The 19,425-nt window shown below is 36.3% G+C and overlaps 1 pseudogene; it reads left to right on the forward strand.

The window, feature by feature from the left end:
• Nucleotides 1-18,434: 18,434 nt before the first annotated feature.
• On the forward strand, nucleotides 18,435-19,107 carry LOC101675603 (annotated as a pseudogene).
• The last annotated feature ends 318 nt before the right edge of the window (nucleotides 19,108-19,425 follow it).

Raw genomic sequence — 19,425 nt, forward strand, 5'->3', positions numbered from 1 at the left:
TGTTCATTTTATTTTACATTTGTGAAATTAAATCATTAAGAATTACCCAAAAGCAAACGTGACAAAAGCAAAAACCAAATCAGCATGATACTGTTTTGACACAGAGATCAATGAAACAGGATAGAGAGCCCAGAAATAATCCATGATCAATTGATTTCTGACAAAAGAGCCAAGAATATACAATGAGGAAAAGACATTTTTTTAAAATAAGTGATGTTGAGAAAACTGGACAGTCATATGCAAAAGAATAAAACTGAATTGTTATCTTAATACCATAGACAAAAATTAACTCAAAATGAATTAGAGACATGGAGTATAATACCCGAAATGGAATAGAATATAAGACCTAACACCTTAAAACTCCTAGAAGAAAACATAGGTGGTAAGTAAGCTTCTTGAGATTGGTCTGGGTGATGATTTTTTTTTTTTTAAATATGACACCAAAAGCAAAGGGAACAAAAGCAAAAATAAACAAGTGGGACTACATCAAACTGCACAGCAAAATAAAAAGACTATCTAATGGGAGAAAATAGTTGTCAATCATATATATGAGAAGGGGTTAACATCCAAAATATAGCAAGAATCCATACAACTCGGTAGAAAATAAAGAATCTGCAGCCATCAAAAGAAATGAAATCTTGCCATTTGCGACAACATGGATGGAACTAGAGCGTATCATGCTTAGCGAAATAAGTCAAGCAGAGAAAGACAACTATCATATGATCTCCCTGATATGAGGAAGTGGTGATGCAACATGGGGGCTTAAGTGGGTAGGAGAAGAATCAATGAAACAAGATGGGATTGGGAGGGAGACAAACCATAAGTGACTCTTAATCTCACAAAACAAACTGAGGGTTGCTGGGGGGAGGGGGTTTTGGGAGAAGAGGGTGGGATTATGGACATTGGGGAGGGTATGTGCTTGGGTGAGTGCTGTGAAGTGTGTAAACCTGGTGATTCACAGACCTGTACCCCTGGGGATAAAAATATATGTTTATAAAAAAATAAAAATTTAAAAAAAAAAGAAAAAGAAAATAAAGAATCTGATTAAAAATGTGCAGAGGCTCCCAAAAGACATTTTTCTGAAGAAGACATAGGGATGACCAACAGGTACATTAAAAGATGCTCAATGTCACTCATCATCAGGCAACTGCAAATCAAAACAACAAAATCACCTCCCATCTGTTGGAACTGGCTATTAGCAAAAGGACAAGACACAACAGGTGCTGATTAGGATGTGGGAAAGAACACTTGTGCACTATTGGTGGAAATGGAAATTAGGGCCGTCACATTGGAAAACAGTATGGGGTTTCCTCAAAAAATGAAAAAGAGAACTACCCATATGATCCAGCCATTGTACCATCAGGTGTTTATCCAAAGACAATGAAAACACTAGTTCGAAAGCTACCTGCGCCCCTATGTACATTGCAGCATGATTTATAATAGTCGAGATGTGCAAGCAACCTAAATATCTACCCCATTTTAAAATAAGTGATATTGAGAAAACTGGACAGTCATATGCAAAAAACAATGTGTGTGTGTGTGTGTGTGTGTGTGTGAGAGAGAGAGAGAGAGAGAACACATGTGAGTGAATATCATTCAGCCATAAACAAGAATGAAATCTTCCCATTTGTGAAAACATGGATGAAACTTGATGGTGTTACAGTAAGTGAAATAAGTCAGAGAAAGACAAATACTATATGATCTTGCTTATGGCAAGGGTTGAATGTAGAGTAAAGAGCAAAGGGGGCCAACAGATACAAATTTCCAGTTAAATAAGTCCTGGGGATGTAATGTACAGCGTGGTGACTATAGTTAGTAATACTGTATTGAATATTCAAAAGTTGCTAAGAGAGTAAACCTTAAAAGATCTCAGGAGAAGAAAAAAAAATGTAATTTTGTATGGCAAAGGGTGTTAACTTACTGTTGTAATTGGAGATGTTTTGCAATATATACAAGCATCAAATTATTCTGTTGCACACCTGAAACTAATGTAATGTTGTATTTCAATTATACCTCAATTTAAAAAAATATATACTAAGGAGAAGGAAAAAAAACCTCTACAAATATTCAGGCAAGGAAAAAAAAAAAAGAGCTTCTTTCTTAAACAGTGGTTCTTGGCACTGGCTATGCATTAAAATCATTGGGTGAGGTTTTAAAAAATACCAGTGTTTGGGCACCATCCTTAGAGATTCTGATTTAATTATTCTGGGATGGAGCCTAGGCATTTCCATTTGAAAAAAAAAGTCCCCCTCAGTGATTCGACTGTGCAGCCAGGATTGAGAACAAGAGCCCAAAGTAAGAAAAACTGTAGACTTCTCCAGAAAGCCAAAAGCAGCAGGAAATGAAGACTGCTTTCCAAGCAGGGGAAGAAAAGAATGATGTACTTGGGAGGTCATTTGTAGGAAAAACCAAAATTTTTCTACAAGGGAGCCTTCAGAAAAGGTTGCATTCCTGGTTTAAGGATCCAATCCATCCATTCTAGGAGTGGGTCAGGATCTAAAGAATGAGAGTAAGCGTATTAGAATAAAGAAATCATAGGACCTTGGGGAGGGTGGGCTGTGAATTGTGTAAGGCTGTTGAATCACAGACGTGTATCCCTGAAGCAAGTAATACATTATATGTTAATTTAAAAAACGGAGGGAGGGGAGAGATCATAGGAAGCAATGGGAACTACTTAAAATCTAGAATTGATGAAGACCTGGAGAAACAGGTTCTGTATATATAAAGATAATCTAAAATAGAATTACTATCATCTCTGAAATAAAATTTAAAATAAAGCCTATCTTTCAATTACCTTTTTACTAAGACTACTAGTTACTACAGTGACATCTATATTCTGATTTTCACTAGTAAGAGGTAAGAGGGTCCTCATTTTTTTTTTTTCCTTTCCAGAAGAATGACATCGTTTAGGCTTTCTCATAGCCAGGTGTGTTCATATCATCCATTACATTTTGGTGAATGATATGCAAAATGATACATTGTGTGCAAGTTCAGAAAGCATCGGTAAAGGTGGGAAGACACATCCTTTGAGCTCTTTACTCTCTTCTTGAGGGCATGGTTAGAGTTGTGCCAACAAAGCCCCAAGAAAACATGTCGGACCATGAAGGGGAAGCTTCATACTGAAGATGGCAGAGATGCAAAGTTTGAGTTTTGCAGGCTTTAGTGCTACTATACCAGTCCTATGCTGTCTATTGGCAGAGTTCCTTTCCATGAGAGAGGAAAGAACTCCTCCCTCCCTCTGTTTTTTGTTTAATGTAACCAAACCTCACCCTAAGAAACCACTCCATTGATTTTCTCTCACTCCCTGTCCAGAATTTTAAATGATAAACTATCTTGACAGAAAAAAATTGACCAGAATAGAAGATTTCACAGGGTCAAGATTTGGAGTTGGTACAAAAACTATCTTCTACAAAGTGAATCTTATATTTATGGCACGGAAATATCATTCTTCTTTTAAAAGGTTGCTGGTCAGAGATCATTTTCATGATTCATCTATGTAAATATCAAGTGTCTTAAACTCTTTGCTTTAATTTTCAGTGTGCCAATTATATTAGTACTCTTTTTTTAAAATTCCTTGGCTGTCTAATACCAATAGTGAGAATGAAAATTTTCCACAGTGAGATAACCATCAACATCAAAAGATTTTAGACTTCTAAACACTCCATCAAACACATTTTGAAAATTATCAGCTTTTAAAATCCAATATTTGAAAACAGTTTTTGAATTTGAAATAATTATACAGTCAAATGTGTATTTACCCTTGCCAATAAAGTTTAAAAGCATGACCATTCTTGTCACAAAATATGTTGTTGTCATTGATCTTTAGTCCTTCATCTCCAAAATATTAAGAATTTGCCCATAAATCTTCTCTTTTATCTTTTTTGTAATGAACTTTTCATCCAGTAAGAATGTTCTCTCAAAAGAACTGAATAATCCAGGTGTGTGTGTGTCTCTTGTCCTCTACTATTAGTAAAATAAGTTGTATCTTCTAGATAATAAATCTTACTTCATTTTCAATCGGAACTAAATGAAATTGCCAAAATTATCTCCAACTTTAAATACCAGCTGGTGTTACGAGTCAACACTGTCCTCTACATGGCTCAAAGCCTCCTGGTTTGTAATGATTTGGTAGTCTTCTTATGACCAGCATCATTATTGTTATAGGACTGATGAAGAACAGGCTTGCCCACTGCTCTCTGCCCCAGCACATCTGGTAATATTTAGGTAATGGTTCTTTCAGTGCTTTGTTTTGTTTTGTTTTCTGGCTCTTTACTATCCAGTGTTTTTCCTATTACCTCCATCTTGGAGAGATTTTCCATGGAGTATAGACATGAAAAAATCTCCTGCCACTGCCTCCTCTCTCTGTATGTAGTCTTTCTTCTGCCCCACCAAGACATGTTCCTCAAGGTGCTCTCTTTTTTTTTTTTTTAAAAGATTTTATTTATTTATTTGACAGAGAGAGATCACAAGCAGGCAGAGAGGCAGGCAGAGAGAGAGGAGGAAGCAGGCTCCCTGCTGAGCAGAGAGCCCGATGCGGGGCTCGATCCCAGGACCCTGGGATCATGACCTGAGCCGAAGGCAGCGGCTTAACCCACTGAGCCACCCAGGCGCCCCTCAAGATGCTCTCTTAGGCAGTGCTAGCATGTAAGTCACTTTCCATGAGTGATGCCATGCAACTCTAGTGAAGGATGGGCCCAGAACACAGTGGAACAAGCTCAAGATGGTCCATACCACATCAGTTTCTTCTTCTTATCTCCTGTAGAGCTAGACTCTGGTTCTAATACTTTACATTTACATGCATTTCCTCCATAATAATTTATTTTTTATCACTTCTCTAAATAGTCACAATACAACTTGAAACTATGAAGAATTCCTAGAGATCATCTGATCTAGAGGTCTTTAACAGGAGGACCCATGGGAGCTGTCACAGACACTGGTGCAGGGTGAAGAGGGAGGCTGAGCCTCCAGGTCCACTGCCTCCATGGCACCTCATCTCTAAGACTCACTTATGCTGTGGCCTCTCTTGTAACATTTAGTGGAACAAAATATTCCTTAGTCAACAGAACAGACTGTAAACCTCTAACTTGGTCCTTTTCATTGTCACATAGGGAATTGTGAGTGAAGTGGCATTTTTCCAAATTCATATAACCCAATTGTGGGTTATATAGAAGTAAGATAAGTAAGTACTTATCTTACTTAGGGGTGGACTTGGCTTCTTGAATCTGTAGGATTCTGTCTTCCACTAAATTTGGGAAGTACTTAATAATACATATTAAGTACTGTATGCTTAATATACAGTATTAAGACTAGATCTGTTTGGTTGAATAATATTTTTACTGTATCATTTGGACCTTTCTATGTAACGTATATACATTATATGTTATACAATTAGTACCCACTGTGATTTAACCCAAAAGAAGAAGAAGAAGAAAAAAAAAAGAAACCGTGAGAACATGAGGTGGACTATGATGTTTTGGAGAAGAAGAAGGATTTTTGAGAAGAAGGATTTTGAGAGTCCTGGAGTTCTTTGAACCATATCCACTGCATCTATGAACAATTCTGCTTTGATCATGTAAGGATGCTAATAAAATATGCTGATTTTTCTCTCTATTTCTAAACAAAAAAATGACGATAATAGATACTGAAATACCAAACTAGTACATTTTTGATACTTATCTATTCAACTGATCTCAGCAAATTTTAGATTTGATTAAATCAAAACTTCAGATATAGGCAGAGTGATTTTGAATCAATGCTTAAAATGTGGGTGTGTGTCTGTTTTAATAGAAAATTATAATTTCTAGATTGATTTGGCACACTGGAATTCTGATGCCTAATTTTTCCAGCCATGTGACAGTATCCATCTCTGCTTTATAATGGTAATCTCAGAGCCATCTTGGATAAGCCTCTAGTTAGATAGTAAATTAGCCAACAAGAGAATAGAATTTTACTAAATTTGTAATATTTCAGAAGATAGGTGGGAAGAGAAGAGAGGGGAAATCAGCACTCTTGGTTTCAACAATTGGTAAGATTTTCAAATAAATAATCTGAAATATCACTGTGGGGTTTACACTAAGCAAATCAGTAGTAGTCCATAGTATGAATGTGCCACAAGTGGTCTAACCACCATTAAGGACCTCCATGGTTCCCAGTGTGAGGATGTTGCAAATTAAATTGCTAGAAACATCCATGTACAAGTTTCTGTGTGGAACTGTTTGTTCCTCTGGGATAAAAATCCAAGAGTGTAGTTGCTAGTTGTATGCTAAGGCCATTTACAGTTTTGAAGAAAAACTGCCAAACGATTTTTTAAAGGGACTACCATTCCATCAGTTATGTATGAGTGATCTAGTTTCTCTGCACACTTACCAGCAGTTGGTGTTACCACAAGTTTCTATGTGAGCCATTCCAATTAGGTGTATAGTGATCCTTATGTTATAATTTGCCTTTTTATTCTCTTAATAGGGAGTTTAGAAGAGCAAACGTTTGTAAATTTGACAAATTCCAAATGATCAGTTTTTCTTTGTATAAGGTTGTGTTTTGGTATGAAGGGTTAATACTCTAGTTAGATATTGAATTAGCCAACAAGAGAATAGTATTTTACTAAATTTATAATATTTCAGAAGATAGGTAGGAAGAGAAGAGAGGGAAAATCAGCACCCACTGTGATTTGGTACCTTGTTCCAGTTCAAGGTACCAAAGAGTTTTTCCCATTGTTTTTTCCTGAAAGTTGTATATTTTAATGTTTCATATTTAAGTTTATAACTTGTTTTGAGTTTTGTATAGCATGTAAGTTTCCCCTCCCTTCCCCCTCCCTTCCTTCCCTCTTCCCATTTTTTCCTTCTTGCTGGCTGACTTTGCTGTCTTTGTCTGGTTTTTGGGTATTGGTAATATCAGCTTCATAGTGTGACTTAGGAAGTGTTCCCTCTTCTTTTATTTTATGTAAGTAATTATGTAAAAATGGTAATAAATCTTCTTTGAATTGTTCTAAAAAATCTTCAGTGAAACCATGTGAACCTGTAATTTTTTTTTTTTCTATGAGGAATTTTTAATTACAAATTCAATGTCTTTACTAGATTTAGATCTATACTGGTTGTCTCTTTCATCTTGACTGAGTTTTCTAAGCTCCTTCAAAGCTGTCCAATTTTTGACCATATGCTTGTTTGCGGTGTTCTCTTCTTACATTTGTAATTATACAATTCAATATTGTAATGGCTGTAGGATTCAGGAGGATACCCCTGTTCTATCTCTGACAGTAGGGAATGGAGTTTTCTTTCTTTTGATCAATTTATTGATAAAATTTTATCAAGTTATTTTTATCAATTCCAGGAGGTTTATCAAATTTCTGAAGCATAAGATTTTTGCTTTATTAATTATTTTCCTGTTTTATTTCCATTTATTTATGCTTTCATTTTTATTATGTCTGTTCTTCTACTTGCTTAACTCTCCCTTTTCTTGTTTCTTGAGGTAGGAACTTGGGATATTTATTTGAGCTATTTCCTCTTCTTTTTTTTTTTTTTTTAAGATTTTCTTACTTATTTAGGGAGAGAGAGAGAACATGTGCACTTACAAGTGGGAGGGGCAGAAGGAGAGAGAAACTCAAACAGACTCTGCACTGAGAATGAAGCCCAACATGGGTTGAAATTCCATAACCCTGAGATCCTGATCTGAGCCAAAACCAAGAGTTGAATGCTCAAGTGACTGAGCCACCCAATTTTTTGATGAAAGCACTTAATACTGTTTTCCTCTCAGCACTGCAGCTGTACCCCACAGATTCCAATATAATTCAATTTTCCTGTAGTTATATGTATTTCGTTTCATTCTTTTTTTTTTTTTTAAAGAATTATTTATTTATTTATTTATTTATTTAGTTGGTTGGTTAGTTAGTTATTTGACAGAGAGACAGTGAGAGAAGGAACACAAGCAGGGCGGGTAGGAGAGGGAGAAGCAGGCTTCCCGCTGGGCAGGGAGCCCAATGTGGAACTCAATCCGAGGACCCTGTGATCATGACGTGAGCTGAAGGCAGGCACTTAAGGACTGAGTCACCCAAACCCCCTAAGTTATATCTATTTAAAGCTTTTCTTTGGACCATTGACTTTGACCCACATATTATTTAGTAATGTGCTATTTAATTTCAGCATGTTAGAAGAATTTCCTACTATCTTCTCACTCCCCAGTGCTACTGAGTGAGAAGTTCAGAAAACATTCAGCTTTAGTCACTGTTGCCATGGTAGACTGAGTACCCCCTGCCCTGGAGATAGGGCAGGCACTCTGCTGATACTGGCACTGTGACCCAACAGACCCACTACTGCCCAGGGGTTGGTGCAACATCACAAATGCTTCTATGAGAGTAGAAGGACAGATTAACGATGAGTTCCTGAACAGGCCCTGCTGACAGTGGTGTTGAGCAGCAGTGGACCTCCCTGTTAGATCTCAACTAGACTTTCCCTTTCCCAGTACTTTGGCCATAAAGGTCAGGATTTATGTTTGTTTGTTTATTTGTTTTGTTTGTTTGTTTTTTAGGCCTTTTTTGCAGTTCCAAGTTGTAGACCTCTCCTCAATCCACTGTGCCATATTTCGGGGGGGGGGCAAAAAGAAAATCTGTGAACTTAATTTGATGTCTTTTCCTAAGTCCTGTGTTTCCTAGCCACTCCACCTTCTTTTTATCTTTTAGAGTCCTATTAGGATTGCATGCTGAGCTCTTTCTAGAGTTTGTGGCTGTATTTAGAAGAGAGGAATAGAGGAAAATGAGTCTAGAACATCTTATTCCATCACACATTTTCAAAATATTTTATCAATCAATATTCATGTGTAAGAGCAAAAGAGTTTGACAAAACATTTAAAATTGTCTTATTCCTGAAATTGGATATCTACATAGCAAATTTTAACCGTTAACATGCTACATAGAAATGTTTTTTATTATAACTCTAGTTATTAGTGATTTTTTTGTCTTTCTCCCAATTTATTCCATACTGTTATTGTCAATTCATTTACTCCTATTTCCTTAATATCTGTGAGAAGAACACACTGATTTCTACCTTTGAGCCATGCTTAGATTTTCCTACCAATCACACTGCTTCTTGTGTCCCTTCTCCATGCCTTTCCTTTCCTCAAATCCATTTCCTGGTGCAGTGCTAAAGCCAAAAGTGTTGTCATTCTCTCAGGAGTTTTTATTTTAATACAAGTTAGGCTATGTTCATCCAAAATAATAACTATGGTATTTCAGTGACCTGAAAAACAATTGGAAAATTTTTGAAAGATAAACCAAATCACAGATAAAAAGACCTCCATAAATGTTAATTGTTATTAAGGCAAAATGACAGGATTCAACTTTACTTTTGCTTTTTTATTCAATATTTGAGTTATCAGAGCCATAGGAACCATTACAGACTATTATGCCAAATATTAAAAATAATCTTTCAAAGCCTTCCACCATCGTCAGGTTTCCCTTGTAGTATCAGAGGGGTTTCTATATTAAATAATAGCAAATGATTTCAGATAAAATGTTCTTGCGACAGTTAATCATAAAAAATACTTTTTTACTACATGACGCATTGGTCATTTAGAAGAAGAAAATTCTTGACTAATATGTCATTATGAAACTTTTATCTGCTTACTATTGACTACAAATATTACTAATATCCCAAACCTTTTTGTTTTAATTTTAAGAAACTCAATTTCCAATAACGGTGTCTTGTCACATTCATACATCAACCACTCTAACCTTTACATCAAGCTGTATTCTATTTTATTATACTAACTTATCTGTGCCACAACATCTGTTGGCCAAATGGATCTTAATGGGTAAATAATCTTAGTTTCATTTTATTATAGATTTGATTACTGAAATATGCAAGGAAAAGAATATCCTGAATTGTCAATATTTTTTGAGTTTATATTTACATTCAAGTTTTCTTTTCCCTAATACGTGTGAGAATATGACTTTATTTTGATCTTCATTGTGTTCTAGCCAAGAGTAACTTGTGAATTGGGGAAAAAGAATAAAAAGGTCAGATAAATTGAAGGCAGAGGAAATGATTACCAGCTTCTTAACTTAGTTAATAATTTGAGTTGTTTGATCCCTAAGCTTAGAGATGTATCTGTTCTCTATCATGGAGAACAGTGGATAATGGCACCATTGCGAGATTGCGAGATCATCTATTCCTTAAATTAATCAATCCATAGATATTTCTGAGTGCCCCTCCAAGTCAGGGAACATGGAAAGAACTATTGGTGATTTGGTGAATACAATAAACGTGGGTCTTACTCTCAGGAAGTTTAAAATTCCATGTAAGAAAGCAATAACAAACAATGAAATGAGCAAATAAATGTAAAACTAGAGATTTTAATAAATATTAGTGATGGAAACTGGTGAAGGAGAGTGACAGAAAGATATTGGACTGCTACTGGGGAGTGGAGAAAGGGAGGTTGGGTTCAAGTAGGCACTCTCCAGGACATTATGTTTCATCAGAAACCAGAAAGATGAGAATGAGCTAGGCCCATTTGTTACCACAACGTCCTCTAGTTTACCTACAGTTATAGCCATAGAGATAAAGTATCTAGTGGCATTTTTGCCCATAAACATGGATGTCTTCTGATGTAAAATAATCTGTTATTTATTCATATTGTGGCATGGTAGTTATGATGGTAAAGGATCAATTTGCCAAGACCAGTCTCTATTCTGATGAGTTACAATTTGTAGAATGGCTTAATGATCAACATGTATTCCATAAAATAGATGTGAAACCCATTGTCTTAAATTACCCTAACAATTCTTCCCATGTCTCGAGATACATATAATTCCACAAAGTGCAAGGCAGATCCTTAGAACAGGTGGTAGGTGTAGAAATGAAATTCTCTCTGCACCTCCCCTATTTGAGTAAAGTTGAACAGAAGTAACTTGAAGTCCTCCTCTGGGCAAGTGCTTAAACTATCCCATAAGAGTATTTTAAAGGACCTCTTTGCTTAGTCACTTCTGTCAACCATTCTTTTCTTAACTGTAGCAGTAGAGGGTAAGATGAGAAAAATCATGGAGAACACAGAGAAAAATATACATAAAATTCTTCTATTTTTAAATCACTGCTTTTTAAAATCAGTCTTAATTGGAAAAAGGAAAACATGATTTTTTTCTTTTTGCTGTATTTCCACAAATGCGTGATACAGTACTCCGTAACAACACAGAAAGTGCTCTGCAAATGACATTGTTTTATGATCTTCACAAGTGATGCCTCTGAACTTTACTGTTCTATCTTTAAAATCTCTAAAGTCCTTTAGGATCCAAATAGTAGCTACGATTATGCACTCACTAAAGGATAGTTACTGATATGCTCATTTTTTATTTTATTTTAACAATATTTTATTTTATTTAACAATAAATATAGCAATAACCTTATACTAAAGATAGTGCTATTCTTAATCTACCAAGAAGGAAATAGTTTCATAAATATTAAGCAAATTGCTGAAAGCCACACAGCTTAGTGAGGGACAAAACCAAATTTAAACCCAAGACTGTTTTCTCGACCACCTTGCACACAATCCAGTTCTATGGGTTTCATCTACACCATGGCTGGGAAATAGATTTTATTGTTTAGAATACTTTAAGATTTCAGAAAATATCTGTGCAGATGGTAAAAGAACTCCTGGAGACCCTTAGCACCATTTCTCCTATTATTGTTAGCATTCTATATTTATGTGGTCCATTTGTTACAACTGATAAACCAATATTGATATATTATTAGTAACTACAGTCCATAGATTACACTGGGATTTATTCTCTGTGTCGTACAGTTTTTTAGGTTTTGACAATGCATAACATCATGTATCCACCGTTAAGTATCATACAGAATAGTATCATGCTCTAAAAATTCTGTACTCTGCCTGTTTAATCCTGTCTTCCTCCCACTCTGTGAGTCCCTGGCAATAACTGATCTTTTTCTTGTCTCCATAGTTTTACCTTTCCCAAAATGTCATGTAGGTGGCATCATACACCATACAGCCTTTGGCTAGCTTCTTTCACTTTGCAATATACACGTAATTTTCCTCTATTTCTTTCTGTGGCTTGATGGCTCATTTCCTTTCATTGCAGAATAATATTTCAGAGTATTAATGCACACAGTTTGTTTTATCTACCATCCTGTTGAAAGATTGAGAACCATCTCAGTGGCTTCCAATTTTTGGAATTTAGGAATAAAGCTTATATGAACATTCATGAGCAGGCTCTGTGTGGAACCTAAGTTTACAACTCATTTGGGTGCACAATTGCTGAATTATATGTTAAGACTGTGTTTAGCTTTGTAAGAAGCAGCCAGACTGTCCTCAACCCTTCTATACCATTTTTTTTTCCTTTTCAACAATGAATGAGAATTCTTATTATTCCATATCTTTGGTAGCAGTTTTTTATTACCCACGTTTTGGACTCTAGCAGTTCTGATAGATATGGAGTTGTATGTCATCATTTGAATTTGCAAATCCTGAATGGCATGTAATGTTGAGCATTTTTCATATGCTTATTTGAATTGTAGCTTCTTTAATAAGACATCTGTTCAAATCTTTTGCTCATTTTTTAATTGGATGGTCTGTTTCCTTGCTGTTAAGTTTTTTTTTTTTTTTTTTTATAAACATGTATTTTTATCCCCAGGGGTACAGGTCTGTGAATCAGCACTCACCAAAGCACATACCCTCCCCAATGTCCATAAACCCACCCCCCCTTCTCCCAACCCCCCTCCCCCCGGCAACCCTCAGTTTGTTTTGTAAGATTAAGAGTCACTTAAGGTTAAAGTTTTAAGAACTCTTAATATATTTTGGATACAAGTCCTTCATTAAATATGTGTTTTGCAAATATTTCTCCCATTCTTTGTCTTATTTTTTTCCTTTCTCCTAACAGTGATATTTTAGAGCATAAGGTTTTCATTTTAATGAAATTCAGCTTACCAACTTTTCTTTCATAGGTTCTGCTTTTGTTATTGCACCTAAAATTTCATCAAAGATTCCAAATTTACTTAGATTTTGTCCTGTATCACCTTCTAGAAATTTTAGTACTACATTTTACATTTAGGCGTACAATCCACTTTGGTATACGATCCATATTATCATTACATTTTTGTATGTGGATGTCTGGTTGTTCCAGCACCATTTGTTGAAAAAATTATCTTATCTTTTGGATTTACCATTCCTCCCTTATCAAAGATCTGTTGAATATATTTGTGTGGGCTTATTCCTGGATTTTTCACTCTGTTCTATTTATTTGTTTTTCTGTTTTTGTAGTTTGTTTTGTTTTATTTTGTTTGTATGTTTGTTTGATTATTGTAACCTTACAATGAGTTTTAAAGACAGGTAATATCTCTCCTTTGATTTTGTCCCCAAAATTGTTTTGTCTTTCTGAGTGGTTTTTTTTTTTCATATAAACTTTAAAGTTATTTGTCCATATCTTCAAAATAACTAACTGAAATTATTATGGGGATTGCATTGAAACTATAGATCAAGTTGGGAGGAACTTATATCTTAATATGGGATTTTTCTTATCTATGAACGTAAAATACTTACGTAATTTTTGAGATCTTCCTGATTTTTTTTTTATCAGAATTTTATGGTCATCCTCATATGATCTGGTATATATTTTGTAAAATTTATTCCAAAACTTATAATTTTTCTAGTACTAAAGTAAATGGTATTGTACCTTTAATTTCAAAGTCCCCAACTGTTCATTGATGGTATTTAGAAAATCCACTGACCCACTTTTTATACGAAACTTGCATGATGCAAATCTTGCTAAAATTGCTTATTCATTCCAGAAGGTTTTTTTTTTTTTCCCTTGGCTATTTGGAATTTTCTACATAGAAAATCATGTCATATGTAAACATAGACAGTTTTATATCTTTCTCCCCAATCTCTATATTTTAATTTCATTGTCCTGTGTTATTACTGTAGCTAGAACTTCTCATGCAGTGTTGACTAAGAGTGATGAGAAGCAAGATCCTTTTCTTGTTCCTGATCTTAGGGAACGCTTCTAGTTTCTAACCATTAAGTATGGGATTATCTGTAGGTGTTTTGTAGATGTTCTTTATCAAGTTGGAAAACCCTGTATATTCTTAGTTTACTGAAGATTTTATCATGAATAGATATTGGATTTTTTCAAATGCTTTTCTTGCATCTGTTGATATAATAATGTGATTTTTTTTTCCCTTTTAACTTATTGATGTGATGGATGCCTTGCCCTGGGATGTCTTTCAAAATGATTACTTTTTCCCCTCTTCTGCTGAAATCCCACACATTTTTTTGTTTATTTATTTGTTTTATCTTCATCATGAGAAATCTGATGGAACTCCTGGAGATAAGACTCAGGCAGATTGCATTTTCTCCTATCACTTTCCTAATTTGTAGATTCAAGACTGAAAACACAATTAATTGATCTCTCAGTATCCTTTAATTTACTCTTCATTGGCTTACATTCCCTGGATTTTGTTAGCCTGACTCTGATTCTTATGTGAGTTTGACCTGAGGTGATAACTCTCATTCTATTCTGACGTTTGGGAACTATTCCTCACACCTGACAGTAGTACTTAGAGGCATTGTTGGCCTGTCAACTATGACCATGATCAAATCTGACAATGACCTAAATCTACTAAAACTTCCAACCAAGACTATGGAATGAAAGGGCCACAATCATCTTTACAATTGAACCTCCCAGATTATGAATATTCAATTTGCTGATAAAAAAAAGACTTAAATATTTAATGGATGATAGAATATAAAATCAAAATTGTCATAGGCAAGAAAAACCATAAAAATAAGATACAATGGTTTTGAAGGGGCGGGGGGTGGGAGGTTGGGGGGAGCCAGGTGGTGGGTATTAAGGAGGGCATGTATTACATGGAGCACTGGGTGTGCTGCAAAAACAATGAATTCTGTTACTCTGAAAAGAAATTAAAAAAAAAAAAGATACAATGTAATTGAGCTATATATATATATATATATATATATATATATATGGAATTCTGCATTTTATTTATTTTGGATTTTTAAATTGCATCAAACATGGTGTAGGGCAGACTTGGTACATGATTAAAATTATTACTTGGGGAGCGCTTGGATGGCTCAGTGGGTTAAGGCCTCTGCCTTCGGTTCAGGTCATGATCCCAGGGTCCTGGGATCGAGTCCTGCGTCGGGCTCTCTGTTCAGCAGGGAGCCTGCTTCCTCCTTTCTCTCTCGGACTGTCAAATAAATAAATAAAATCTTTAAAAGAAAAATAAATAAATAAAATTATTACTTGGTTAGTAATCTCAATTTAATCTAGCCTATAACTTCTGAAAAAAAGTTATTTGGATAATAATAATAATACTGGAACTAAAATGTACTGCCCAAAAAGAAGACAGCCTCTGTGTCTGAAAAGAAATCTTTCCAGAAACACCAACAGCAATCTTTACAACTGTAGAAAGACTCTCATATGGAAGATAATATAGGCCTATTACCTATTGCTAGGGAGCACAACTTGGAAAGACTCCCAGAGATCTTAAGGAAGTATTTGGGACAATAAGAATTGAAGTGAATTCTTACCCCTGATGATTTTGAAGATGAGAATAAATATAGATTTCACATTTGCTTTGGCTATACAGTTATGCTAGGTAACATCTAACATTTTGTTACCTCATAACATTCTACAATTTTAATGATGAAACAAGATGTATTTCTTCACTGCCGTTTCCATCAAGGATTGTATAAGGAGAAGCTATAACTCTTTGACTCTAAGCTTTAAGGGAAAACTAAAGAAGCACAATATATATCCAGTGCCTAGATGTCAGGCTCCTGAAAATTTGCTTTCAAATGTAAGATCTTACTCGTTTCTTACATAATCTTTTACAGTGTTGTTATGGTATCCCATTTTACATCTAAATAAACTGAGGCTTAGCAAGGCTTGTGTTAGCTGTCCAAAGTCTCCTATTTAGTAAGTTGAACTGCTGAGTCATCTTATTTAAAAACCCATACATTTATTAATCAGAACAGGTGGGAGGTTGGGGGAACCAGGTGGTGGGTATTAGAGAGGGCATGGATTGCATGGAGCACTGGGTGTGGTGCAAAAATAATGAATACTGTTATGCTGAAAATAAATTTAAAAAAAAATGAAAAAAAAAAAAGAACAACTGTATTTCTCTTCCATTCTGGTTGTATTCTTAATGGTTGGGAGCATAAAGTAATTCTTGTCTCCCACAGATTTTATCTGAACTTATAAACCTGAGTTTCCCAGATACAACAAAAATGTGACAACCTAATTTTAGGGCAACAACAAAATTAAATGCAGAATGATGCTTGACTGGACCCTTTCACTTTAGAATTGATGTTCCTGGAACTAACAACTGGTTTGGTACTGTAGGGATTCACTTAGGTTATTGTTTTGATTTAAGTTATTGCATTTATGGACCTAAATTTTAGCTTGCTTGTTAGAATCCGTTGCAGGGACTATAAGGTTAAATCCCTAATGCATCATTGTTCTCAATTTGTAAGGAGAAAATATTTTGGTTATTTCACAATGCATATATCTCTACACCCCAGGTCAATCATTATACCTGTTTTCTGCTGGGTACCTGGTGATATATTTGCATATTGAAGACACCAGGGACATGGAACAGTTGGGCTGTAAATCTCAAGTTCTGTTTGTCAACTATCCTCAAACTTCAGGAGTAACTTGCACTCAATTTCTAAATTGTCTCTCCAGCTTTATTTTTATTTGTACTTCTGTTTCCAACTAAACATAAAGTAACCTAAGGTACTAATGCTTGGTGACTAAAGGTTTAGAATTTACAGTCAGACTGCTTGGATACAGATCCGGCATTTATGCTTTTAATCCCTCTGAGTTTTGGTCCTCTCAAGTGCAAAAGAAGGATAATGACCCCTCCCTCAAAGAGTAAGTAAATTAGTGCCGAATAGGGAGATCCTTGCACTTGGTTATAACCAATAAAGACTATATGGTGGTGCCTGGGTGGCTCAGTGGGTTAAGCCACTGCCTTCGGCTCAGGTCATGATCCCAGGGTCCTGGGATCCAGCCCCGCATCGGGCTCTCTGCTCAGCAGGGAGCCTGCTTCCTCCTCTCTCTCTGCCTGTCTCTCTGCCTGCTTGTCATCTCTCTCTGTCAAATAAATAAATAAAATCTTTAGAAAAAATAAATAAATACTATATATTATTTTTATTTAATTATTATTATTCAAAGTGAGATATGGTTACATATGTCAGACCATGTGTTTTCTTTTCCTTGAAATAAAAATAGGCTTTTCTTTGTTTGTTTCTTCTCTTCTCACTTCCTTTCCTCCAATCCTTTGTTCCTTTCTTCCTCTTCCTCTTTCTTCCCTTCCTTCCTTCCTTCCTTTCTTCTTCGTTTTCTTTTATGAGTATTGGGTTTAGGGTGAATCCACTGATGAGACAAGCCCACACCTATATTTCCATCATCTCCAACTTAGCAGTCTAGCTGTTAACACTGTTACTCTTCGATTTTGTGAGATATCAGAGGATTTCAGGGGAAATACAGAATGTTTTCCTACTTACCACGTGCAGAAGCAGGAGTCTCACCTCAATTGAACTGTTGTGAGCTATTCCCAATTGTTAAGCCACAGTAACATCCATCTATTAAGAAGGCAACTATATTGGGATCAGGGGAGGGCCAGGATAAAACATGATCTGCACCTCAGCATCTGTTTTCTAATTAGGATGGCTCAGTGGCAATTTTCATCCAATAACTTAGTTAAATTTCATTCCTAAAGTATAAATATCCTCCGAAGGCACATGGGTGAAGTTAAATCAATAACTGCATTATTGTAAATTACTTCATAATTATATATTGATAAACAGAATAAGGTTATATGATATCCATTTTCCATATCACTTCATACCTCAGACAACTTCGTAGAAAATTGCATTTTTATGTTGTTTTCAAACAGCTTTGTTTTGTGTAAAATGCATCTCATCTCATTCTAAAGCAATAGAATTTCAGCACTGCCCTCCTTGTTTTGTTTAGCTTCTCAAACCATATAAACCCAATGTATCAGAATTAAATGTTCTCAGAGAATTCAGTGTGAAAAAAATATTTAAGGACTTATAAGAAAAAAATCTATATTCTGTTCTGTTTTAATGCTTGTCTAGAGAATACTGGGAGACTGTAAGATGCCAAGGTATTTCAAGTTAACCTGCTTCCCATCTTTCCCATAACCCTGACTGACCATCATCAAATGTTCTCTTTATCTACTGATCTCCCTTCTATCTGGGGTCTCTTTCTTCCATGCACTACTTGTCATATACTTAATTTATGTTGACTGTGTTCCCTAGAACATCCCTAATTGTCTGATTTAAAATACTGTGTCCTGGGTGGGGTGAGAACTGAGCAGCTATGCTGTGTGGCTGGGTAGTGCTAAGGGTTGGGGTCTGGTGGGCTGAATAAAATCTTGACCAGGCAGATGGCTTCTAGGTTGCTGGGAGTGGGGGCCTCCATGTGCCAGAGGACTCTCCAGCACCAAGAACGACTGGAGGAGAATGAGGTCGGCCATCTGGAGATCTTCAGTGTGACTTTGGGCTCCCTATACAGCCATTTCTAGGGGAGGTTGTCCCTTGAGAGCAGTTAGCTTCAATCTCTGGGCAAGGGCCCCCTAGAAATTCCTGGAAACACCAGAATCATAGCCTCCAGGCTGTGACTTCTTCAGCTAAGAATGTGTTGGCTGGCATGTCCCAGAGAATCCAGAAGTCCTGCCAAAGTGGCACCAAGTGGCTAGTGGTAAGCCAAGTGAGAGCAGGAGGAGGAGGAAAAGGGCACAGAAGGGTCATAGATCCCCATTCACAGACTGAGCCAGAAGAGCACCCAGCTGTCTGGAGCTGCCCCTGCCCGACTCAAACCTGGACCAGTGGATGAGGGAGCATCACCAACTCTGTCCACATGGGCTCCTGTGCATACCCACTGCAACCTCCCTCCAGGAGGGAGACTGGCTTCCGGAACCCTTAATCCTTCACAAAGTCCCTCTGCTCTCCCAGTGAGTATGATGGCGCCTAGACCCGGTTGGAACTGGAATTCAACATCAGCAGAAGCTGTCACAAGAACTGTCAGAGGCCATTGTGACTGAAGACTTAGGGACATGACTGTTTCTTTCATTTGTGACTGAGGAAAGTAACTTTAGGTAATATCCTCCTCCCAACACTTTTCTGGGGTTCTTCTCCCTCTTCTTCATGCATGAACATGTGCAAGAAAGGAGTCTTTTCCAGAAAACCTCACAGAGCTGATGGACCAAGCAGAGTGGAAAGTGTGCAAGTCTCATCTGCCTGGACCTCACTGACCCCATTATTAACTGAGGGTACCAGGCACGCAATAGCTGGAGCCACCTTCCAGCTCCACATTTTGGAGGGGAGATTATAGTATCCCTCACTTCCTCTGCTTTGAGCACAGTGAGGGGCCAGAAG

The sequence above is a fragment of the Mustela putorius genome, unplaced genomic scaffold (genome assembly GCF_011764305.1).
Source record: "Mustela putorius furo isolate JIRA1106 unplaced genomic scaffold, ASM1176430v1.1 tig00003870_pilon_pilon_pilon, whole genome shotgun sequence".
Lineage (NCBI taxonomy): Eukaryota > Metazoa > Chordata > Mammalia > Carnivora > Mustelidae > Mustela > Mustela putorius.